At 35.3% G+C, this 27,505-nt stretch overlaps 1 long non-coding RNA gene across 1 annotated transcript; it reads left to right on the top strand.

Moving 5' to 3' along the window:
• On the top strand, positions 1-27,505 carry LOC134757088 (uncharacterized). The gene is made up of 3 exons (XR_010130696.1): positions 1-51; positions 8,435-8,603; positions 27,348-27,505. It is a non-coding gene; the product is annotated as an uncharacterized lncRNA (long non-coding RNA).

The following is a 27,505-nucleotide window of genomic DNA, read 5'->3' as shown; positions in this document are numbered from 1 at the left end:
AGCAAAGCATGGTGACTCTGAAGAGGCCAGGGATCCAGGCTCACTTACCAGGTACTACTCCAATATCCCACTTATCAAGAATATTCCCACTTCACGATCCGAAACGTCTGCTCCAACTCTGGCAAAATGTCCACATTCTAGCTGTGGGAAACAGTAAAGTAAAAGGCACAGCATTTTGTTTTTATTGGTTAACCTTGAAGTTACACACCTCTTTTCTTCTTAAATTCCTTTGGCCAGAATTTAGGTACATGGTCAAACCTAAGTTCAAGGAAGAATGGGAAATGTAATCCAGTTAAAAAACGTTTATCACTGTGCAAGAGTTCAAGAGACCTTATAAAACAATTAGCAGTGTGTGGACACAGCAATAAAAGATCTCCTACGATACAAAGAAGAACACAAAGATCATTGCTGTGAGCCCTAGGATCTTTTGGTTTTACTGAACAGTCAAAGAGAACACATAAATGTCACATACATAGTGTTTTCCTTCAATCTGGAGTCTTGCTCTGTCACCAGGCTGGAGTGCAGTGACGTGATCTTGGCTCACTGCAACCTCTGCCTCCTGGGTTCAAGTGATCCCCCTGCCTCAGCCTCCCGAGTAGCTGGGACTACAGGTGCACGCCACCACGCCCAGCTAATTATTTTTGTATTTTAGTAGAGACAGGGTTTCACCACGGATGACACGGTTTTAGTAGATGACGGGGTTGGCCAGGATGGTCTTGATCTCCTGACCTCATGATCTGCCCACCTTGGCCTCCCAAAGTGCTGGGATTACAGGTGTGAGCCAACACGCCTGGACAAAAGTAAATTTATAGTGAAAATGTTTTCAATGTGTAAATAGAAAAAATAAAAATAGACAGCATAAAAAGAAGAATCAGAAGAATTTTTGAAAAGCAGATGTGAGAAATAGAAAGAAAAAATAAGTAATAAATATAAATGCATATTAAATGATGAATAATTCTAAGAGCTGATTCTTCTTAAATGAATGGAATGTCAAATAATATATTCTAATGAATCTAATGAAGTTAGAGAGAAAATGCAGAAAGTATATTTGAAAAGAGAATAGTCATAACAATAAATCAGAAAAGAATTAAAACAAAATTTTCAGTTCAGTCTTAATATTGTATTCAAAAGTATGTATTATTTTACAAGTAGTAAAAATATGTTTTAAAATATAAATTCTAAATGTATGGAAGACTCTAATTTCATTAGGGAAAACTATAAATTACCAAATTTAATTTGAGAAAAAAACTATTAAAAATAGTAAAAGATTTAAAAATTATAATTTCTAAACAATTTCCAGCTTCTCTCTCTAAAAAAAAAAAAGTTTTTTAAAAACACCAATGGCCTTAAGAAAGGACAAAAAACCAACGGGATTATATAAAATAAAACAATCAAAATATCATAACTATTAGAAGATTAAATTGCCTATTCTTGTGCTAGAAGATTTGAGACAGTGGATGAAATAGACAATACTTTTTTTGCTTACAAAACAAAAAGAAAGAAGGCTAATTTCTAATATTAATATGATAATTTTCTTGACAAAGATCTAAGGTACAAAATAACCTCAATCACATTATGATGTATTTTGACTGCTGCTTCTTTATTATTATTATTGCTTTCTTTGGGTTTTGCTTTTTTAAAATTCATTTACACAATATGTCCATGTAGTGACTTCTGCTCCTGACCGTGAAAGCACTAACAGAGACCATAATAGAGACTTTCCTGCTAGGAAGGGCATGGCAAGCTGTTCACACCCATCTTGCTTAGACTAGGAGACAGAGATTGGATTTTAGGAAGGCTGAGGTGACCAAAATCTTAAGGGCATAGTTCCACAGAGAAGGCAGCTTTTGATATTTAAGGAAAAAACAATAACAAACATACACAAATTCTTCCAGAGACTTCTAGTCTTCCAGAGACTTGAAAAGGATGAAGCACCCACTAACTCATTTTATGAGGTCAACATGACTTTGATAACATATCCTGACAAGAAAATTACTGATTCGTGTACATTACAGTAATTTAGCTCATGAACATTAATAGAATTTTAACCAAAATAGCCAGAAACTGAATTCAGCAACATATGATGAAGATTCCATGCTTGTGAAAGGATGGCTATATTTTCCATGAACATAAAGTTTGTTCAATATTAAACATTCTCTAAACGAGTCCCTAAAAAACTTCCCTATCATAAAATTTGGGAGAAAAATGTTATAGCTGCTAAAAAAAAACTGCAGAAAAGCTTTCAATAGAATTAAAGAATTGTTCATGAAGAAAGCTCTTATAAAATTAAGAATAGAAGGGAATTTTATTAATATAAAAGAGTATCCAAACAAATACATAAACAACCAACCAAACCAAAATCCCTAATGCCAATATCATACTTAATGGAAAAATGATGATAGTTTTTCTTTTGGAAGTGAAACAAGGATGTTCACTATTACCATGTAGCTTCAATATTGTACTGCAGGATTAGAAAAATACTGTTAAAGATGAGAAAAAGCTCTATCCACAAAGGAAAAAACTGATAATTTTGGCTACATAAAAAGCAAAGCCTATTCCTTAAATTAGTCCTTTAAGAGAGTGAATATCAAGCCAAATAATAGAAGATATTTACAACCCATATAACTAAAAATGGTTCATAATTAATAAATAATTCATCTTATAATCAATAATGAAAAAAGTCCTCTAGAACAACGATAGGCAACAAGTTTGAACAGGCACTTTGTAAAAGGGAATATCCATGTATACCTTAAATAGACAACAAAGTATGTATTACTACTTTTTAAAATAGTAGTTGGGAAATGTAAAATAAAACCACAATGAGATTCCAGTAGACTTCACGAGAAGGGCTGAGATTTTATGAACTCTGACAATGTCAAGTATTAGCAAGGATACAGAACAATAGAAACTTTCATACAGATTTGGTAGAAGTATAAGAATTCTCACCATGCACACACAAAAAATTAACTATATGAGGTGATGGATATGTTGATCAGCTTGATTGTGGTAATCATTTTAACAATGTAAATGTATATCAAAATATAACATTGCACATCTTAAATATATAGAATTTTGCATTGTCAATTTTACCTCACTAAAGCTGGGGGAAAAATGTTAACTTCGGGGAAAAAAAAAGCATGCAAGTTAAAAACAAAAAAGAAAGCATACAAGTTAAAAAAGACTAACCCAAAAACCACAAAAACAAGTTTCTCAGTGAGAATCAAGAATTGATATGATTAATAAATGCCACCGGAAGTGGTATTTATTAATGCCTGGGAAGTAACCTTAAACTGAGCTTTTGTGGCCCAGTGGATATAATAATGAATTTATTATATTGATAATATTAATATTGAATTTATTATTATAATCAATAATTTAAAAAGTGAATATAATAATGAATTTATTACTATATTCACTAGGCTACAATATATGGCTAAAGTTTAGAGGTAGGAAAGGTTGATCTAGTCTGTCCTCAACTTTAACCAGTGAAAATCATGGAATGGTCTTTTATGAATTCTGCTATCATGTTATTTGACCTGGCTGTCAGAACTTTAGAATCTTTTAGGACTTCCTATCATTTTATGTTCTCAAAGAAATACTTCTTTTAAGTGATGTAGTATTAACATTTTGAGAAAAAGAAAACAGTGTAACATTTTCATATTTCATGAAATTTATGCCTTTTTAATAGAAAGCCACTTAAAATTAATGATTTTTGCTCATATATTAAAGAAATAGTATTATTATGAAGATATAGATCTTAGAAGCATTCCAAATAAGTTTTTTTCCCTACATTTTAAACTTTATAAAATGGCATCTTCCATCACTTTATAAGAATACAAAGGGCCACTTTATAAGAATACCATGTCTCGTGCCTGTAATCCCAGCAATTTTGGAGGCTAAGGCGGGCAACTTTCTTGAGCTCAGAAGTTTGAGACCAGCCTAGGCAACACAGAGAGACCCCGCCTTTACAAAAAACACAAAAATTAGCTGGGCTTGGTGGTACGGTGCTTGTAGTCCCAGCTACTGGGGATGCTGAGGCAGGAGGATCGCTTGAGCTTGGGAGGCAGAGGTTCCAGTAAGCTAAGACCACGCCGCTGCACTCCAGCCTGGGTGACAGAGACCCTGTCTCAAAAAAAAGAAAAAAAAAGAAAAGAAAAAGGCCAGGTGCAGTGGCTCATGTCTGTTATCGCAGCATTTTGGAAGGCCGAGGAGGGAGGATCACTTGAGTCCAGGAATTTGACATGAGCCTGGGCAAATGAGGGAGATACCCATTTCCACAAAAAATAAAAATAAATTAGCTAGACATGGTGGTACATGCCTGTGGTCCCAACTACTCAGGAGGCTGAGGTAGGAGGATCACTTGAGACTGAGAGTTCAAGGCACAATGAGCTATGATCATGTCACTGCACTCTAGCCTAGGTGATAGAGTGAGACTTTGTCTTTAAAAAAAAAAATTGCATTTCGCTAATCACCAGTGATGATGAGCGTTTCTTCATATGTTTGTCGGCCACATAAATGTCTTCTTTTGATAAGTGGCTGTTCATATCTGTCCGCCACTTTTTGATAGGGTTGTTGTTGTTTTTTTTTCTTGCAAATTTGTTTAACTTCCTTGTAGATTCTGGATATTAGACCTTTGTCAGATGGATAGATTGCAAAAATTTTCTCCCATTCTGTAGGTTGCCTGTTCATTCTGATGACAGTTTCTTGAACCAACCCAAATACCCATCAATGACAGACTGGATAAAGAAAACGTGGCACATATGCACCATGGAATACCATGCAGCCATAAAAAAGAATGAGTTCATGTCCTTTGCAGGGACATAGATGAAGCTGGAAACCATCATTCTCAACAAACTAACACAGAAAACCAAACACTGCATGTTCTCACTCATTAGTGGGAGTTGAACAATAAGAACACATGGACATAGGGAGGGGAATATCACACACTGGGGCCTGTTGAGGGGTGGGGGGCAAGGGGAGGGAGATCATTAGGACAAACACTTAATGTATGCAGGGCTTAAAACCTAGATAATGGGTTGATGGGTGCAGATAGCCACCATGGCACATGTATACCTGTGTAACAAACCTGGACATTCTGCACATGTATCCCAGAACTTAAAGTATAATAAAAAAAATGAGGCACATCTATTTAAAACAAAATTCTCATTAAAACTTTTATTATTACAAAAGAACATAAGATATTCATAACATTTTATTTTCTACTCATTTCTGTTTTGACATCTGTAATTTATGATTTTGTTCTACACTGATAATTAAAAAATAAGGGAAGTCCAACAAACTATTTTCACGCAACTGACATGAAATTATTGGCCAGCAGCCAGTATGGAATCATGTTCATGGGGTTCATCAATATGATGACATCCATGAGCGGGTTCTGCTTCATCAATAACCAGAGAATGCCCCATCCTAGAATATCTAGAAATGTTGGATAAAACACAATAAACCTACTTTTAAGTGCACTTTGAGGCTAACAAAGAAGTAAGATAAGACATCAGATAACAAAAATGAAGAGAAGACTGAGAAGCAAAATGCTCAATGTAAGAATTGATGTAGTGACTATTCCATGGAGTTTTGCTATTTTTTCTTAAAAGAGACTTAACATCCTATTGAGCAGATTATGAGTCTGGGTTTTTACATGATGGAGGATGGGATGCAGATTGAGACCTAGATGTTTGAAAAGCTATGTCCTCAGATATAAAATGCAAGACCTCTAATAGCATGGAGAAATGGAAGGGAATTTGTCTATGTTGCCTAGACTCTGGGCAGAAAAGCCAAATAAAAAGGAAATCAAGGTAGCTATAGTAATTAAATAAAAAAATAAAATTTAACACAAAAGCATTAATATGACAAACTATTTCATAGTATAATGATAAAATAATTTTGTGAATAATCTGTGAACTATAATAATTTTAAACCTGTACTTATTAAAATACCATCAAAATAGGTAAAGTAAAAGTTGAAAGAATTATAGCAGAAATTGACAAGTTAGTAATCATAGTGGGAGGATTTTCTGTTTTTACGTATTTCTTTCAGTTACTGATACAAGTAAAGCAGAAAAAAGTAAATAGAGATATAAAAGCTTTCAAAAATAAATTTGTTCTAATAAATATGTAGAAACCTGAACCCAACAGTCAGAAAATATGCATTCTTCTCAAGCATACATAAAATATTTACAAATATTAACTGTGTACTAGGCCACAGACTAAGTATCAAAATATACTTAAGAACTGATGTCATGAGATCACTTTCTCTGATCACAATGCTGTTCAATTTGAAATAAATAGCAAAAAGATAATTAAGACATTTCATAAATTTGGGTACTTAAAATCATATTCTAAATGATTCATTGATCCAAAAATATACTGGAAATTAGAAAATATTAGAATGATATAAACATAAAGGTATCATATTTAATAATATGTGTGATAAGAAAGCAATTTATAGCAGAAATCATTGTTTACCAAAAAATGAAAGACAGAACACTATTGACATAAGAAACCTATTTTATCTAATTATTTATATTTAAAAATAAATATAGAACAAGGGAATAAATAGAAAATGTCATTTTTTGGCCAATAGATCTGTAGATTCAATGCATTCCATTAAAATGCCAATAAGTAATTTTTTGTGAAGCATGTAAAATTGATTCTAAATTTATATGGAAGTAAAAAAGTGAAAAACAGGATAGTCTCATAACAAAGCAGTAGTATAAAGTAGTTATAAAGCTGTAGCAAGTTTGATAATGTGAAGTTTTAGGGGTAAACAATTAAACCATAAAAAAGAATAGAAGCCCAGGAAAAAACTCTAAATATATGAACACTTGATATAATGGCAGAGATGTTATTGTAGATCAGTGAGGAAAGGACTAGATTTACATTAAATAAATAAACTGAAAGAAGGAAGTAGAAAAAGGAGGAAAGAAACCTGACATATAGCAAAATGAATTTTGGTGTCTAAATACCTAAATATAAAATACAGAATCTTACAATCTGTGGATGAAAAGGTAAAAAGTTATTTTAGGATTGGAAGTGATTATGCCATGAGACACATAAAAACAAAAACTATAATGGAAAGCATTGATAAATTTGGCCAACATTTAAATTAAGACATCCCATAGAGAGTGAAAAGACAAAACAACTGGGAAAAGTTCTTTGCCATATATTTTAATGAAAAATAACTAATATCTAGAATATGAAGGAAATCTCACAAATTGCTAAGAAAAACACAATTTTCAAATAGTTAAAAGATTTTAATAAAAACTATAGAAAAGAAAATACAAATATACTCAATTTCATTAATTTTAATGGAAATGCAAATTAAATCCACATTGAGATATCATTACCTAACAACCAGACTGGTAAAAAATATATATAGAACAGCTATAGAAAACCAAGTATAGTTGAAAATGCAGAGCAGTAAAAACTCTCATATTTTTATGGCAAAACACATCCATATCTTATGAACTAGAATATCCACTCACAGGTGTATAACCTAGATGCACTCTTGCATTTTTGTCCTAGAAGACATATCTAAAAATGCTCATACAGAAAAAGAACTATGAAAAACCTAACTACCCTTCAGCAGAATTAGTAATTTTTAATTATTCATATAATATAGTACTATGTAATAACAAAAATTAATAAGCCACAGCTACATGGAAGCAACATGAATGAATCTCACGAGTAAAACTTAGAGGAGAAAATTCCCCAAATATATTACATATCATCCCACATATATAGATTTCAAAAATGGCAAAACAAAATGTTACTGCTTAGGAATATGCATATATAACCAGTAAAACTGGAAAGAAGCAGATGGAAATGTTTACAATAAAATTAAAGATAATGATTATCTTATGTATTTGGTGAAGGGCATAAAGAAAAGGTTCTAAAGTAATGTTATAAGTTTCAACTTGGGTGATGATTCTATGAACATTTCAACTGCACACGTGCTTTACACTCTGGTTCTCCTTTTAGCCTGTGGTTCCTTGAAAATAGTCTGATGTAAGGATTAAGTACTGAGGCTTTATTTGTGATGTACAATTCTACGAAATGAGAATCAGGGCAAACAAGTGAGGCGGGGAAAGATATGTACAGTGCAAGATGATGTGGTATCATGCTAATTATGTTTCTTGATGTAATGCAACTGACACAGTTGGCAACTTGGTAGGTCCACCTGCTATGCCTTAAAGGATATCTCCAGGCAGGGTCTATGGAGAAACTGTGACTGGGAATAGAACATCGAAGGGAAGGAGGCAGAACTTATATAATTGACTTGTTTGTCTTCTCTCCCCATTTGTCAAAGTCCACCACCTGAGGTGTCAATTACCCTGCAATTCTGGGTTACATTGTTTGGCCCCTTTAGCAGCTGCTTGAAAAGCTAGATTTTATTCTTTCTCTTGTGTTTCACTCAGGTTCAAGATGTTTTTGGAGAGCTGGATACTCCTAGACTGTGGTCAATTGGCTTTAGATGGAGGAATTGTGTGAGTGTGATTGGAGTTGGATTACCATGAGACCAAATGCTGTGAAGCAAATAGAGAGGAAGGTCCAGGAGGCAAGAGAAGTCAAGAGGATATTAAGGAGGTGTGTAACATGTATCTGAGAATAATACATTTTAAAATAAAATAAATTAACATATATTTTGTATATACCTTATATTATCCATAAACACTTACTTGAAATAAAACTATTCTTCCTAGCAGCCATTACTTTAAGATGTATTGTGGCATTCTGATAAAAGAATGTTAACTTCTTGATTTCTTTGTAAAGAAAATTAATTTTTATTTCTGAGATATAAAACAAATCAATTTGTAGCTTCATATTGGCTCAGACAGAAATGAGCCCATAAAAGCATCTTTTTTTAATAGTGTCTTAAAATTTCTACTTTATTTCAAAGGGATTATATTACTTATTACTATTACTATATAAGCTATTTCTGACATATTAAATGGAAATTTCCATTCACACTGCAAGTTACTTATTTTCAATCACTATGCTTTACTATCATGATTCAAAGTAGTTTTGAGAATAATTTTCTTATCTCCCATAATGTGAGTTTTAGTTTTCACTAATAAAGAAGATGTATCGTGTCAAAAATTCTTCTTTGGATTTAATGATAATTGTAAATGAAATTGTAATTTAAAAATATCATAACACAAACCACAGACTTTTGAAAAGGATCAGGGTTTAACAAACTCTAACTTTATTGCTCTTTGTCATACTCACTTTATGAAACCAAAGCATCGATTAAATATGACTCTGCATATTTTGTGCCCAGACTGTGACTAAGAATGAACAAAACAAAACAAAAACACAAACAACAAAATGAAATAAAACGTATTTACCAATCTTAATTTTCATTTATGATCAGTAAACTAAGGGTTTTTCATGCTGCTCATCGATCATAATTTATTTTCCTAGTTGATTTTCTCTTTCTCATACTTCTCATTCTTTCCCCTCTCCTCACACGTGGTGCATGGCTTCCCTATCCTCATTATCAGCCGATGACTTATTTTCTTTCTTCATTAAAAAAATGGAAGCAATAGGAAAAAAAATTTCCAACAGCTCCAACCACCACATCCACAAAGGTATCTATAGAGGTTCGTATACATAATATTTTGCCTCCTGTTATATTGAATAAACTCCATGCTCTTCACTAAGGCCAACTTCTGCATTGGGCTTGCTATTCTTTTCTCACTTACTCACTCAAGCATAATACTCCAGCAATTCACTCACTTGTCTCCTGCATCATCATTTTTTTTTCCTTTTTCTTAGATCATGCCTATCAGCAAGCAAGTATGATTTGTTAATGCTACCATAATCAAATGCTCTTCTCTTTTCATATCTCCCTCTAGCTATCACATAATCTTTTATCTTCCCTTTAAAAAATTTAAGGACTCTTTAAAATAGTTGTCCATGCTTGTGCTCTCCTCTCCTTCTCTTTGAATTCATTGCAATCATGTTCCCATCACACCATTCCACTAAAACTGCACTTTATCAAGATTAGCAGTGAAATTCCATTGCTGGTAATCATTTCTCAATCCTCATCTTGACTCACAAGGAACATTTGTCATAGTTGATCATAGTGTCCATCTTGAAACATGTTCTCCACTTGACCTTCCACAACACGGTTGCCTAGTTTTCCTCTTACCTTTACAGTCACTTGTTCTCATTGTCTTTTGCTCACTCCCCTTCATCTCCTCTACATCTAAATATTGGATTGTCAAGGAGATAGTAGTTGGACATCCTCTCTTTTTTATTTACACTAACTACTACATAGGTAACCTACACCAGTCAAATGACTCTACATATTTGATGATTCCCAAATTTATATCTCCAATCTTGACCTCTCCCTTGAATTCCAGAAGTGCCTAAGTCTTCTCTAATTAAGTTGATTACAACTAAGTTCTTTTAGATTTTGAGTTAAAAACTTTGTTGTCATCCTTGGCTCTTCTATTTCTATGACACCCATCTAGTGTGACAGAAGTTTTCACCAGTTCTGCCTTTAAAATATATCCATGATTTGATATTTCATCACTGTTTTAGTCCATTCTTGCATGGCTATAAAAGAATACCTGAGACAAAGTAATTTATACAGAGAAGAGGTTTAATTGGCTTATGATTCTGTAGGCTGTACAGGAAGCATAGTGCTGACGTCTGCTCAGCTTCTGGTGAGGCCTCAGGAATCTTACCATCAGGGTGGAATGGAAAGAAAGCTGATATCCAACAAGACAAGAGTGGGAGCAAGAGTGGAGGAAGGTGCCACACTCTTTTAAACAACCAGATCTTGCATGAACTAACTGAGGGGGAACTCACTTATCACTAAGGGGATGGCATTAAACCATTCATGAGTCATCCATGCCCATGATCCAATAACCTCCCATCAGGCCCCACCTGTAACACTGGAGGTCACATTTCAACATAAGATTTGGAGGGGACAAACATCCAAACTATATAAATCACTCTCCTCACTGCCACTCCTGGTCAAAGCCTTGAACATTTATTATCTAGATTTTTATATAAGTACTTCTAATTGGTATCTGAGCTTCTGCACTTACCAGTCCTGTCTACTCTTAACAGAATGATCCTGCTCAAATGCGGATTTGCCTAAAATCCATCTAGTATTCCTTATCTTAGAGTAAATATCAAGGCTTTAACTGATCTTCAAGGCCTTATAAGAACCCGCTCTGTGTTACTCTTCTGATTACATTTTCTATTCTGTTGTTGACTCTCCTCCAGCCACACTGAATTTCTTGCTGTTCCTTGAATACACCAGCTACTTTCTAACCCAGGGTCTTTCACTTTCCTAGAAAGCTCCTGCTCCAGATAACAGCAAATTTCAGAGATTTTATCTTCAAAGGGTATATGAACACTCCATATATTTTAAAATTTTAATACCAACTTCTACATACATAACTCATGTGATGAAGAAGAAACAAAAATGGAAGTTAGAATACATTCAGCAATAAAAATGTTGTAGGAACTTCTTATCAAAATTTATGGGATATAGTTAAAACTTTATACGGGGGAAAATTACAGCCTTAATTGCTTTATGAAAAAATATATATTCTTGGTGCCTTTGTCAAAAATCAGTTGGTGGTAAACACATGGATTAGTTTCTGATTTCTCTGTTCTATTCTGTTGGTCAATGTGTCTGTTTTTATGCCAGGACTATGCTGTTTTGGTTACTACAGCTTTGTTGTCTATTGTGAAGTCTTGTAGTGTGATGCCTCCAGCTTTGTTCTTTCTCCTTAGGATTGCTTTGGCTATTCAGGTTTGTTTGTTTTTCCACAAAAATTTGGATTTTTTTTTTCTGTTTCTGTGAAGAATGTTGGGGTTTGGTCATGACGACTGAGTAGAAGCAGCTAGTGTGCACCACTCTCGCAGAGAGGAATAGAAGGGGCAAGTAAATACAGCACCTTCAACTGAAACATCTAGGTACATGCAGTGGGACTAATCAAGGAAACAACTCGACCTACCAAGAGCAGAGAAAAGCAAGGAAGGATGGCTGCCCACCTAGGAATGACATGGAGCCAAGGCAACCTCCCATGCCCAGGGAAGTGATGAGTGACCCAGGGAACCCATCCTTCCAACACAGATCTTTGCAACCCTTGGGTCAGAATATCCACTTGTGAACTCACTCCTTCAGGGCCTTCAGTCTGACATGCAGAGGTACGTGAAGTCTTGGCAGAGCAGCTGCTCAGGCACATGCAGAGCCCAGGGAGCCTTAGATACCCCCAAAATTAACAAATATATTCAGGACCTGAAATCAACATTGGACCAAATGGATCTGAGAGGCCTCTACAGAAGTCTCCACCCCAAAACAAGAGAATGTATATTCTTCTCATCACCACATGGCACATACTCTAAAATTGACCACATAATCATACATAAAACAATCCTCAACAAATGCAAAAGAATGAAAATCATACCAAACATACTTTCAGACCACAACACAATGAAAATAGAAATCAATACTAAAAATATCACTCAAAACCATGCAATTACATGGAAATTAAACAACATACTCCTAAATGACATTTGGATAAATAACAAAATTAAGGCAGAAATAAAGAAGTTCTTTGAAACAAAGATACTACGTACCAGAATCTCTGGGACACAGCTGAGGCAGTGTTACAAGGGAAATTCATAGCACTAAATCCTCAAATCAAAAAGTTAGAAAGGCCTCAAACCACCAACCTAACATCACAAATGGAAGAATTAGAGAATCACGAGCAAACCAACCCCAAAGCTGGTAGAAGACAAGAAATAATATAAATCAGAGCTGAACTGAAGGAAATCAAGACACAAAAACTGATTAAAAAGAGCAACAATTTTAATTAATAAGATAGACTGTTAGCTATCTAGCAGTCAGTAAGACAAATAAAGATGAAAGCAGAGAAAATCCAAATAAACACAATTAGAAATGACAAAGAGGATGTTATCACTGACCGTACAGACATAAAAATAACAACCAGAAACCACTATGAATACCTATATGCACACAAACTGGAAATTTGTCCATTTCTGGACAGACATACAACCTCCCAAGACTGAACCAGTAAGAAATTGATTTCCTAAACAGACCAATAATGAGCTCTGAAACTGAATCAGTTATAAATAGCCTACCAACCACAAAAAGTCCAGAACCAGGTGGATTCATGGCCGCATTCTACTGGATGTACAAAGAAGAGCTGGTGCCATTCCTACTGAAATTATTCCAAAAAATAGAGGAAGAGGGACTCTTCCTCAACTTATTCTATGAGGCCAGCATCATCCTGATACCAAAGCCTGGTATAGACACAACAAAAAAGAAAACTTCCGGCCAATATCCTTGATGAACATAGACGCAAAAATACTCAATAAAATATTTGCAAACCAAATCCAGCAGCACATCAGAAAGCTAATCCATCACACTCATCCTCGAGATGCAAGTTGGGTTCAACATACAAAAATCAATAAATGTAACTCATCATATAAGTAGAACTAAAGACAAAAACCATATGATTATTTTAACAGACACAGAAAAGGCTTTCGATAAAATTCAACATCTCATCATGTTAAAAACTCTTAATAAACTAGGTATTGAAGGAACATATCTGAAAATAATAACAGCCATCTATGACAAACCCACAGCCAAGATTGTACTGAATGGAGAAAAGCTGGAAGCATTCCCCCTGAAAACCAGCATAAGATAAGGATGCCCTCCTTCACTACTCATATTGAACATAGTATTGGAAGTCCTGGCTAGAGCAATGGGGCATCCAAAAAGGAAAAAAGGAAGTCAAACTATCCCTCTTTGAAGACAACATGATTCTATATCTAGAAAACTCCACAGTCTCAGCCTCAAAGCTCCTTCAGCTGATAAACAACTTCAGCAAAGTTTCAGCATACAAAATCAATGCACAAAAAAACTGGCATTCCTATACATCAACAACAGCCATGAAGAGAGTCAAATCAGGAATGCAAGTTCATTCACAATAGCCACAAAAAGAATAAAATACCTAGGAATACAGCTAACCAGGGAGATGAACGATCTCTACATTGAGAATTACAAAATGCTGCTCAAAGAAGTCAGAGACAGCATAAACAAATGGAAAAACATCCCATGCTCATGAATAGGAAAAACCAATATCATTAAAATGGCTGTACTGCCCAAAGCAATTTATAGGTTCAATGCTATTCCTATCAAACTACCAATGACATTCTTAACAGAACTAGAAAAAGCTGTCTTAATATTCATGTGGACCCAAAAGAGAGCCAGAATAGCCCAGGCAATCCTAAGCAAAAGAAAAAAGCTGCAGGCATCATGTTACTTGATTTCAAACTATACTACAAGGATACAGTAACCAAAACAGCATGGTACGGGTACAAAAACGGACACATAGACCAATGGAATATAATAGAGAATCCAGATATAAGGCTGCACATCTATGACCACCTGATCTTCAACAAAGCTGACAAAAACAATAAATGGGGAAATGACTCCCTATTCAATAAATGGTTCTGTGATAGCTGAGTTGCTGTATGCAGAAGACTGAAATTAGACCCCTTCTTTACACCGTATACAAAAATCCACTCAAGATGGATTAAAGACTTGCATGTAACACTCAAAACTATAAAAACCTTTGAAGACAATCTAGGCAATACCATTCTGGACATAGAAGAACAGTCAAAGATTTCATGATAAAGATCCCAAAAGCAATAATAACAAAAGCATACATGGAAAAATGGGATCTAATTAAACTAAAGAGTTTCTGCACAGCAAAAAACAAACAACCCCATTAAAAAGTGGGCAAAGGACATGAATGGACACTTTTCAAAAGAAGACATACACATGGCCAATAAGCATATGAAAGAAACCTCAAAATCACTGATTAATAGAGAAATGCAAATCAAAACCATATTGAGATGCCATCTCATACCCGTCAGAATGATTATTAATGAAAAGTCAAAAAAGAACAGATGCTGGCAAGGTTGCAGAGAAAGGGAACACTTATAGATTCTTGATGGGAGAGTAAATTAGTTCAACCATTGTGGAAAGCAGTGTGGCGATTCCTCAAAGAACTAAAAGCAGCTACCATTTGACCCAGTGATCCCATTATTTGGTATAGACCCAATGCAATAGAAATCATTTTACCATAAAGACACATGCATGCAAATGTTCACTGCAGAACTTTTAACAAGAACAAAGACATGGAAGCAATCTAAATGCCCATCAATGACAGACTGGATAAAGAAAATGTGGTACATATACACCATGCAATATTATGCAGCCATAAAAAAGAATGAGATCATGTATTTTGCAGGTACATGGATGGAGCTGGAGGCTGTTCTCCTTAGCAAACTAACACAGAAACAGAAAACCAAATATCACCTGTTCTGACATATAAGTGGGAGCTAAATGATGAGAGCACATCGACACATAGAGGGGAACAATGCACACTGGGGCCTATCAGAGGGTGAAAGGTGTGAGGAGGGAGAGAATCAGGAAAAATAACCAATGGGTACTAGGCTTAATACCTGGGTAATGAAATAATCTATACAACAAACCCCCATAACTCAAGTTTACTTATGTAACAAACCTGCACATATACCCCTGAACTTAAAATAAAAGTATTTCAAAAAAGCCCTTCCTTCCTGGAAAAAAAAACAACAACATATCATATCATGAGTACCTCACTAACAATATCACGATATGGTAATATTTGACACATAAGATGGGAAAATGTTAGAATGTTTAATAATGTCAAAAATTGACAAGGCTAACTATCTCTGGTACAGGGAGAAGTGGAAGACGTCATCTGGAGAGGTTCATACGGGAGGTATAACTGTAGTTTTCTTAAACTGAATGATAGGAGAGCAGGTATTTTCTTTAAATAAGTATTCACTGTGCCTTACACCTATATCATAAATGTTATTTTGTACATACTCAATATTTCATAAAAATTGTCAACAAAGCTCAGGGGGTTTCATGGGAATAATAAAATCCTTTAACATTCTATATTCAAATGAATGAGGCAAATAGGAAGATTTTCCAGGAAACCATAGGGAAATGAATACACTCCCCAAGAAGTTATTTGATTTTGTCACAAGTCGGTGTTCATTGCTTATCAAGAGGGAACAAAATCAAACAAAGATTTCCTCACAAGGTAGCTAATATTTCTTCTGTCCTCTGCCCTAACCCAATTTTAAATTTTAAAAAGAAGCTAAAATTATTAAATTTAACCAAAGAGATTTTAGAAACTGAGTGCTAAAGAATGAGAATGAGAGGCAGAAGGCTGAGATATGTAAGCTTAAACTACTTCCACTTGATAGAGTACGCTATTTTCTGGAAATTCATGGTTGTATTTAATGATGTCATTTTTAACATTATTATTATTAATATCATTTTTAAACAAAACATAAAATATTTGTAGCTTGGGAAGTGATATCACTTACTAGTAAATATCATAGTCTTTGCAGTCAGATAAAGAGTGGATTTGGATCCTACTTCCAGCATTAATGAAATGTGAATAAGAAAACATTTCTTAACTGCTTTAATTTAAATTTTAAATTAATGAAAAATAATTGTATATATTTATGGGGTACAATGTGAAATTTTGACATATGTATATATTTTGAAAGAATGACATCAAGCTAATTAACATATCCAATACTTCACATACTTTTTTTTTTGGTAGTGAGAATATTTAAAATCTACTCATAGCAATTTTGAAATGTACAATATATTATTATGAACTATGATCACTATGTTATGCAATGGATCTTGAAAACTTATTCCTCCCGACTAACCGAAACTTTGTACTCTTCAATCAACATCTTCCCAATCCCTCTCCTGCACCCTTCTCCCCAGTCTCTAATAACCACCATTCTACTCTCTGGTTCTATGTCGACTTCTAAGAAAAAATTCACATATAAGTGAGATCAAGCAGTATTGATTTTTCTGTGCCTAGCTTATTTCACTTAATGTTTTCCATGTTCACCCATGTTGTTGCAAATGACAGAATTTTATTCTGTTTCTAAAATAAAATTATTGCGTGTATTTGAAGTTTATAGCATGATGTTATTTGATGCAATATAGATACACAGACATATGTAGACAGTGTAATGGTTACTATAGTGAAACTGTTTAACATTTTCTTCTTCTTTAGGGCTGAATAGTATTCCATTGTGTATATACACTACATTTTCTTTATCCATTCATATGTTGATGAGCACTTGGGTTGATTTCAAATTTTGGCTATTGTAAATAATGCTTCAATGGATATGGGGGTGCAGACATCTCTTTGATATACTGAATTTATTTCTTTTGGATATATACTCAGAAGTGGCATTGCTGGATCATATGGTAGCTCTATTTTTAGTTTTTGAGAAACCTACATACTGTTTTCCATAATGACTGTACTAATTTACATTCCCACCAACAGAGTACAAGGCTTCCCTTTTCTCCACATCCTTGCCAGCACTTGTCTTTTATTTTTTTAAAATTAACCACTCTAGCAGTTGTGAACTGGTATCTCATTGTGGTTTAATTTTCATTTCTTCCATGATTAGTGGTGTTGAAAATGTTTTAATAATGTCTATTCAGATCCTTTGCCCATTAAAAAAATCAGGTTATTTGTTTTCCTGCTATTGTGTTGTTTGCATTTTAACTTCTGTGATAGTCTTATTGTAATAGTCTCAGTTTCCTCATCGGCTACATGAGCAAAATATTACCTACCTCATATGATTTCTATGAGGTTTAAATGACTCAGTACTTACTTAGCCTGTTGTACAAACTCTGACATTTTGTAAGTACTCAATAAGTGATAACCATGATAACTCTATTTAATTTTACATTCTAAATTAAAAGCATTAAAAAAGCAGCAATTTTCAATTCCTAGTTAAATATCAACTCTGCTAAGGATGATCAATTTGTGTAAAGACTATTAGTTTTGATAGAAAACCAGTTTTGATAGAAAATTAGTTTTGATTTGAAAGAAGCCAAAGTAAAACAACAGAGATGACTTTCCTGTCCCAAGGGGTATAAGTAGCCATATTTCAGGGAATCAGACTGTCATGAGCTAAATTCAGTGGCATCACTAATGGTGAGTTATCTAGATGTCCCCTGATGTGATAATGTGTACTGCATCTATGACATATTCTTAATCAAATAACCATTTAGAATTAAATTTGGGAAAAAAGAACAAGCGCAATTATTTTGGGGCATATCCTTAGAAGGTAGAATGTTCTTCAATATAACGGCCAAGGTCTCTTCAACAAGTCAATGTCATAAAAGGAAATATAAAAAGAAGGTGAAGGTGTTAATAGATTTAAAAAGAAGAGGAGGCCAATCATGATGGCTCATGCCTGTAATCACAGCACTTTGGGAGGCCGAGGCAGGGGGATCACCTGAGGCCAGAGTTTGAGATCAGCCTGGCCAACATGGTGAAACTCTGTCTCCACTAAAAGTACAAATATTAGCCTGGCATTGTGGTGGGCATCTATAATCCAAGCTACTTGGGAGGCTGAGGCAGGAGGATAGCTGGAACCTGGGAGGCAGAGGTTGCAGTGAATCAAGATTGTGCCACTGCACTCCAGCTTGGGTGACAGAGCGAGACTCTGCCTCAAAAATAAATAAATAAATAATTAATTAAATAAAATTTTAAAAAGGGGCTCCAGGACTATAAAAAATAGATGCAATATGTGTCCTGGCTTGGATAAGCCAAACCTAATGGGCATTTCTAGGACAATTAGAAAAGCTAGAATATAAACTATATGTTAGGGCCTGGCATGTTGGCTCTCTCCTGTAATCCCAGCACTTTGAGAAGTCAAGGTGGGCAGATCACTTGAGGTCAGGAGTTTGAGACCAGCCTGGCCAACATGGCAAAACCCTGTCTCTACTTAAAAGTAAAATAATTAGCTGGTCGTGGTGGCACACACCTGTAATCTCAGCTACTTGAGAAGCTGAGATGGGAGAATCGCTTGAACCCGGGAAAGGAGAGGTTGCAGTGACCCAAGATTGTGTCGCTGCACTCCAGCCTGGGCAACAGAGCAAGACTGTCTCAGAAAACAAAACAAAACAAAACAAAACAAAACCCTGCATGTTAGTTAAGATGAAAAGTCATTGATAAGAAAATGTGAATATTATGTGACTATTAGGCAACTGACATAGATACCTTTCTGTGTGTGTGAGTGTGTGTGTGTACATATATAAACATAGCAAAATATCTGGAAGGTTTTACCCTGAAGTGTAATCTATAGTACATGTGTGATAATCTATGAATGGTAGAAATATTGCATTTTTATTTTATTAAGTTTGTTTATCTGAATTTTCTTTTTTTTTTCTTTTTGAGACAGAGTCTTGCTCTGTCGCCCAGGCCAGAGTGCAGTGGCGTGATCTCCGCTCACTGCAAGCTCCGCCTCCCAGGTTCATGCCATTCTCCTGCCTCAGCCTCCCACGTAGCCAGGACTACAGGCGTCCGCCACCACGAACGGCTAATTTTTCGTATTTTTAGTAGAGACGGAGTTTCACCGTGTTAGCCAGAATGGTCTCGATCTCCTTACTTTTTACAATGCACACTGAATGTATTGAGTTTTTTTTTTTATTAAGGCACTGCCTTTGTAATTAAACAAACTTTGAAATGTGTTTGAGATAAATATCATAACAGATGTGCTAATTGACCACATAGGTAGTGTGTCTATATTCCACAGGCAAAGAATTATTTAAATCAAACATCTAACCTTAGGTGAATGTGAAGTCCTCTACATATTTCCTCATTCCTAACTGAATGTATGTTGAAGCCTGAGCCTCTCAGGCATTGTCAGATATTGTCAGATTCCATCATGGCAGTCACTGGGAATTACTGAGGACTTCAGTTAAGTGTAGAGTAGAGACAGTAATAAACATTACTAATACGTTTAATTACTAACAAAAATACAATTTTACAAAGATTTCTCTAAAGAATATATTTAGCCTAGTATTTAAATAATTAAATAAATTCAAATGACACTGTTAATTTATTTTTATGTAAATCATCTAACAACAAGTGATATTTTTTCATAAAGTGATTACCAGGAAATTATAACATGTCTAACTTGTCATGATTCTTCAGAATATATGTGCTAAATGTTTGCTCCTAGCAAATCACAAAGCAACCTCATATTTGTAATGTGAATTACACTTATCATTTACTCTTCTTCTTGAAACTATTTATTTTCAATATTGTTAAAATGCAGCATCCGTAAATTTTGCATGCATTTCTTAAAATTTCACATTCCTTTCTATAAACAGTAAACATTCCTATTATTTGTCATAAAATTATCGTTGAAAAGCAGGTACAGGCCAGGTATGGTGGCTCACGCCTGTAATCCCTGCACTTTGGGAGGCCAAGGTGGGCAGATCACAAGGTCAGGAGTTTGAGACCAGTCTGGCCAACATGGTGAAACCCTGTCTCTACTAAAAATACAAAAATTAGCCTTGCGTGGTGGCAGGCTCCTGTAATCCCAGCTACTTGGGAGGCTGAGGCAGGAGAATCGCTTGAACCTGGGAGGCGGGGGTTACAGCGAGCAGAGAATGCACCACTGCACTCCAGCCTGAACGACAGAGCAAGACTCCATCTCAAAAAAAAAAAAAAAAGAAAGAAAAAAAGAAAAGCAGGTACAGCTAGAGTTCTAGTATGGGATACTATTGTTTAAGCCTTCTCTGTAGCAGGATAAATCTATCAGTCAAGTTTGCATATGTCCACAAAGTAGATACACAATTACTTACTTACTAATATTTATGTTCTCTGATTCATTTTGCTAAGCTCATCTGATAAAAATCATAAAATAATCTCCTGGAAGTTTTTATTTGCTGATCATTTGAGAAGTCCTATGTCTGAAATGATTAGTTTAGTAAGTGACCATAAACTTTAGTTTTTTCTTATGGTATATTATATGAAAATAATACATAGAATTATGAAGCTTTTGAGCTGCCAGAGACTTTAGAATTAACCTATTCCACTTTATCATTTTTCAAATATAGAAACTGAGGTGGGAATTAAAGTAGCTGAGATAAATAGGATTTGAGAAACTTTTAAGGCAATTTATAAATATTTTCTATATTATTATAAATTAAAATAAATTATAATTCAAATTCTAAATTAATAATATATAATAGTTACATGTATTAGTATAATATATTAATTCTACGAATAATATGATAAGTTGTTATACATAAAATAATTTATATTATAAATCAGATTTATAAAATAAATTATAATTTAATTATATTTAAGATAATTTAATATAATTAAATGTAAATATTTTTCTGTTCTAAGTCCTATCATCACCTTCTTAATGTAAGTGCCATGTCCTCCAGACATCCTATTTCTTCCCTTTCATGAAATTTATGTAAAAATGTGGCCAAGCATGATGGCTTACACCTATAATCCCAGCACTTTGAGAGGCTGAGGCAGGAGGATCACTTGTGCCTAGGATTTTGAGATCAACCTGGGCAACACAGCAAGACCCCATCTCTACAAAAAATTTAAAAAATTTAAAAAAATTAACCAGGCATGGTGGTGCACACCAGCTACTTGGGAGGATCATTTCAGCTTGTAGGGTGAGGCTGCAGTGAGCTGTGATAGTACCACTGCACTCCAGCCTGAGTGACAGAGCAAGACCTTATCTCAAAAAACAAAGAAGAAAATCAATTGATGGAAAAATGTAATTATCATACTTATTTAAAAATTAGAATTGGTTTTCTGCATGTGAACTTGAGGTCTGCGAGAGTGGAGGCCTAGCCTGCCTGCTCACCTCATCTTCAATGTAGAGAGAAGCCTGGGCCTTATGAGGCAGATTCGTCACATGAATGGTAAAAACAAGCTTCAAATTTGGCTTCTATTAAAATAACACATTGTTGTTCTAGGTGGCTTTTGTTAGGTTACAGAGAGCTCGAAATTTTCCTTGTTATTTTGAGTAGCCAAAATTAGCCTTAGCTCCACAAAAGTTGTCACCATAGCATCTATTTTAAAAACCCACATATATTAATTATTTTCATGATAGCTGAACGTATCTCTGTGTTCTTCATATAATTAACAAGAGCTTACAGTTCAGAAGAGACAGAGAGAGGGTGGGAGAGAGGGAGAGGGAAGTGTGTGAATCATTTACATTTATTAAATGTACTGATGGTATATACAGCATTTTTTTTTCATTCTCACACCAGCTCAATTAAATAGAAATTTAAATATTTAATTGATAATGAAGGAATCTGAGTGCCAGAGAAGTAACTTTCTTAAAGTCACATGGCTGGTATAAGTTGGTATTAGATTTCAAACTTTGTTTTAACTGCAATGCCCATTGTCATGTGCCATGAAATACAGTTCGTACAGTTCAGAACTTCTCTTCCTCTACCCAAAGTGGGTCTTACCACCTCATCCCAACCCATTGCTCCCCTCAGCCAAATACTCCATGACTCACTGGTTCTGAAACCAACTTTTTATCTGTGGCATTCCATCAATAACATTTAGTTTCCTTAGGTCTTTCCTCTTGCTGACCTTATACATTGTGCCCTGTGGAATAGCATTTTAAACTGAGGCAAAACTCCCCTTTGCTTAAAAATAACTTCACACCATTCCATTTTATCATGTGAAAAACACCGCTCTCCTCAGAAAATGCTGTTTTTGACATAATCCTTAACTCCAAGAGTTTCATCCTCGATTACAATCCTAACTCCATGGAATAAAGTCCCCATCTGCCTTAAATTAAATTGTAGAATATATTTGAAAGAGTCTTATAAAATGCAAAAGTGTTAAATAAAAATGTATTGCTTGGTTATTATTATTATCCATGCCGATTATATCAGAATGCTGATCAAGCCTTGTTGTCTTTATTTCTTAACAGGTGAGGCCCTTCTCTAATTTTTCCATTCTCCTTGCTCTGTTCTCTAAGAAAGTTGTTCTTAAACTTAAGTGTGCACCCAGTCACCTGAAGGACTTGTTAAACATGAGAAGGTGATGGGAATGTTAATTTGTTTGACTGTGGTAATCATTGTGATAGTATGCATGTATCAAAGCATCATGCTGTACACCTTAAATAAATACGGTAAAAATAATGTTTTTTAAGAACATTTTTAAAACAAATAAATGTTTTTTTAAAAACATGGATTGATAAGCCTTCGCCTCAGAGTTTCTGATGAAGAAATCAGCCCTCTCAAGTTGCAGATCTATCACACTTATAGATGCTGCTGATCTAAAACCCATGCTTTTGGAACCTCTGCTGTAAGGGAAAAAAAAAAGAAATCATGTCCCCAAATCCCAGACTCCAGCTTTTGGCCTGTCTGTCCATTGTTTCATTCCCTCATCCAAAATGACACTTTTAAACATCCAAGTTCTCCACTTATCAGATCCCTTGATCTCATGCTTAATATTGCCAAGTCACCTCAGCCACACATGGAACTAAGCCCCTAACATAAAATATTGCTCCCAATCACACTGAAATTCAGCTCTTTTGCACCATTTCTTTTCTCTGCCTCCCCCTTAACTCTGAAAACATGTTTTCTCTGTTGACTGCGGAATGCAACATTACTCATGCCAGCCCTCTTTGCTAATATCAGTCTTTTCTCGTTGGACCAAACTTGAGTCCTTTTCACCTTGTAGTAAGTGGTCAGCTGCCTCTGTGCTCCTCTTGCCAGTATTTTGGACTCTCTTGAGGACCCTCCCATCTCTAGCCTTGGATTGCTCCATCGTGAGCCTTCTGCTCACAGACTGCAGAATGCTGCTGGAGAAAGTTGTGTGGCTTAGTGCAGCTGGTGCCCTGCGAGAGCCTGCTGTACAATTTCAGCTTGGCCAGGGTCTCCTGCTCACCACTCCTTCTATTTATCCTCATTGACTTCTTGGATCATTTTCCATGGAAACTTTTCAGGCTGTGTTTTATTTCTGTAAGCCCCCAATCCCATTAGTTCTCTCATCTTTAATTCAATTTATCTGTTCCTATATCTATATTTATTCTTCTCTCACATCTCAGAGCAAGATATACCCTCTCTTGAAAGTTAAAGTCTGATGTTGCAAAAGAATGTCTGATGTTCCTTTGCTGTCATCTCTTCACATGTATAAAGGAACTTACTTGACTTCTGTCTTCACTGCCATCCCTTTTAAGTTAATCTTCCTATTTTCCCAATTGGGATTTCTCTTGGCTTTGAAAAATGCCTCAGTTTTCTCGATTAAAGTGACATTTTTGCTTCATCCTGCTTTTGTTCCCCAATATTATTTCATTTCTCTTATTCATTAGGGTCTTTGAATGAACCGTTGATATGGTTTGCATGCCTGTTCCCACCCAAATCTCACATTGATATGTAATCCCTAGTGTTGGAGGGGGAACCTGCTGGGGGGAGGTGATTGGATCATAGGGGCGGATCACTCATGAATGGTTTACCACCACCCTCTTGATGCAGTCCTCACGATAGTGAGTGAGTTCTCTCTCACGAGATCTGGTTGTTTAAAAGTGTGTGGCATCTACCCCCTTACCACTACTTCTTTCTCCCGCTTTTGCTATGTGACAGATTACTCCCCCTGATTCACCTTCCCCCATGAGTAAAGGCTCCGAGTCTTCCCCAGAAGCCGAGTGATGTTGGTGCCATGATTGTATAGCCTGTAGAACTGTGAGACCTTTAAACGTCTTTTAAAAATAAATTACCCAGTCTCAGGTATTTATAGTAATACAAGAACAGCCTAATACAAAGGTCTTATTCAATTCAGTTCATAAATTTCCTCAATAACATCTTTCCCCCTCAATTTTCGGAAAATTGGATGGGACCCAATCATTCCATGAAAACACTTCCTCTGAAGTTAATTACAGCAGACTCCATCTCCTGCATCTCTTCCTGCCCCAACTGAATTGAAGGCCTGTGTTGATTCTCATTGATTTCTCTACTGCAATTGTATCTATTTGCCTTTCCATTAAAAAATATGATTTTCTTGACCTCTGAGACACTACATTCTCCTTTTTTTCTTTTTTTTAGTTTTCTGTTTAACTTTCTTCTCCAATTCTTTTTTATTTTTATTTTTGAGATGGAATCTTGCTCTGCCGCCCAGGCTGGAGTGCAGTGTCGCAATGTCAGTTCAGTGCAAACTCTGCCTCCTGGGTTGAAGCGATTCTCCTGCCTCAGCCTTGCAAGTAGTAACTGGGATTACAGATGCACGCCACCATGCTCAGCTATTTTTTGTATTTTTAGTAGCGACGGGGTTTCACCATGTTGGCCAGGCTAGTCTTGAACTCCTGACCTCATGATCCGCCTGCCTTGGCCTCCCAAAGTGCTGGGATTACAGGCATGAGCCACCACACCCGGCCTCTTCTCCAATTCTTAACCATTCCTCTCCCTACCTCATTTTTGGCCCAAGCTTAATCTTTGGCTTCCATGTTATATTATTCCTTTGGGGTCATTACTGTCTTGTCTAGTCCTTTGGCTGTCATTCTCACCTTTGGCTCCAATTTTTAACACTTCTAGTTCCTACAGGACTTTTCCTTTGCATATGCCCAAGCTTTGTTACTTTCTACAAAAAAAAAAAAAAAAAAGAAAGAAAGAAAAAGAAAAAAAAATTCCCTTCCCATATTCTCTCCCCTTTTCTTTCAAAAGCAGCAACATTCACAGAATCAATATCTTGGATGGCTTGTTGAGTTATTGTTGACCTGCACCTTCCACAGGCTGCAAATCACCAAACTCATTTAGTGCTTTGGAGACTCTGAATCTTCCTTTCTTTCCAACGTCTAAGCTTTCACGAGATTGTGCTTGGCTTCCTCTAATGGTCACCTTATGAGGAACACAATGCATCTTTGTTTTGACTCATAAACTTTTTTTCTTCCATGCTGCTTGTATCATGTCATTGTTCTTTAAAAATCCACAAGACTTCTTGTTCCTCTTGGCAATCAGACTTCGGTCAAGGCACAAATCAACTGGTGCCCTCACTTGTTTGTCAAGCAACCTGCTCCTCCCAAAACAGCTGCACCTGTGGTCGGAATATTTCCCTGGCCATCCCCACAAGCTGTGCCTCACTTCCAGGTTTTACCCACATCCCCTTCCCTAAATTCAGCTGCTTCCTTTCTCCCTTTCCTCAATAACCAAAGCCCTATGGTTATTTTAAGAATAGTACTCTTGTCTCCTAAAGCTTTTACTAATTATTGTGACCCACTGCCATTTTTCCTCCACTCTATTTCTGTACCTCTCTTAGAGCCTAGCATTTAATGATATACTCAACTGAAGGTCTTATATATATGTGTGTGTGTGTGTGTGTGTGTATATACGCATATATGTGTGTGTATGTGTGTGTGTGTGTACATTTATGTATATAAATTTCCTAGTGAAATTGTAAGTATCATATTGCTAAATTCCATTCATGGCAAGTATGCACTGAGTATCTTATGGCTTGTCCTGTAGGTTTGTAGCTTTGTACTATATAACAAAAGAGATTGAATATGGGCTACTTTGCTATTAGTTAGAAAGAAAGATTTACTTCCCAACTCCCCGTAGGTTTTTTGTATGTGCAAATTTGCATAATTGACTTTTTAAACTACAAATTACTAGGTAACCATTATTTGTAGTTAGTTCGTAGCTTATCACTATAATATAGGTCAGCGTTGTTATTATCTGAAACTCAGCCAAAAGGACTAAACTTTCCTCAAGGCACAAACATTTGCAACATACATTTAGTGAACTTTTTTTTTTTTTTTAACCAAGCAATAGTCTGGTTCTTCATTCTCCAAATTTAGCCCCTGAAGCATAGTCAGACCTTAATAATTATGTCTCAGCACAAACTTTCTTCACTACATTCTAATGAGATACGTGATAGTTAAAGTTATTGCCTGACAGGACAATTTTGATTGTTTAGGAAAACACATACCATTACTAGTATATTTGATCATTTTATTTTAGTAAAATATTCTAACTTAGAGATGTGTGAAAATAAAATACTATTCAATGGTATAAAATCCTGTCTGTTTAGAACTTCTCTTTAAATAGCTTTTGTAGATTAAATATTTTTAAGTGATGGGAGACACTAAATCATTGACAAAAGTGAAGTAAAATAAAACTAAGTGTAATAATCTTTATTTTTTATCTAAAAGGTAGTTCAATTTATGAATCAAAAAAGACCAGGGGATATTTTATTACAATTATGTTAACCAATGGCTTAAGAATACACTATTTTTCCTCTGTTCTAGGTGAGGACTACATAATAAAGACATTTCTGGAAAGATCTGAAATCCTGACATTGACCCGTCATGGCCACTGGATGTCACTAAGACCAATAATATGGATGTGAGCCAAAATGTTCATGAAAGGTTACATACTAGTATTTCATTTTATTTCAGATTTATTCTCCACACCAGAAAATTCAAAATCTTACAAGATACAATTGATTTATAAGGAGCAGAGACAGGAAAAATAGACATATATCACAATGATGGTAAAAAATAAAATGGTGATAGAAAAAGGAAGACATGGATTATAACAAATTTCAGCATGACTC

The sequence above is a fragment of the Gorilla gorilla genome, chromosome 14 (genome assembly GCF_029281585.2).
Source record: "Gorilla gorilla gorilla isolate KB3781 chromosome 14, NHGRI_mGorGor1-v2.1_pri, whole genome shotgun sequence".
Classification (NCBI taxonomy): domain Eukaryota; kingdom Metazoa; phylum Chordata; class Mammalia; order Primates; family Hominidae; genus Gorilla; species Gorilla gorilla.
The sequence above is the reverse complement of the archived record's forward strand: the minus strand, read 5'-3'. Positions and strand labels throughout refer to the sequence as shown.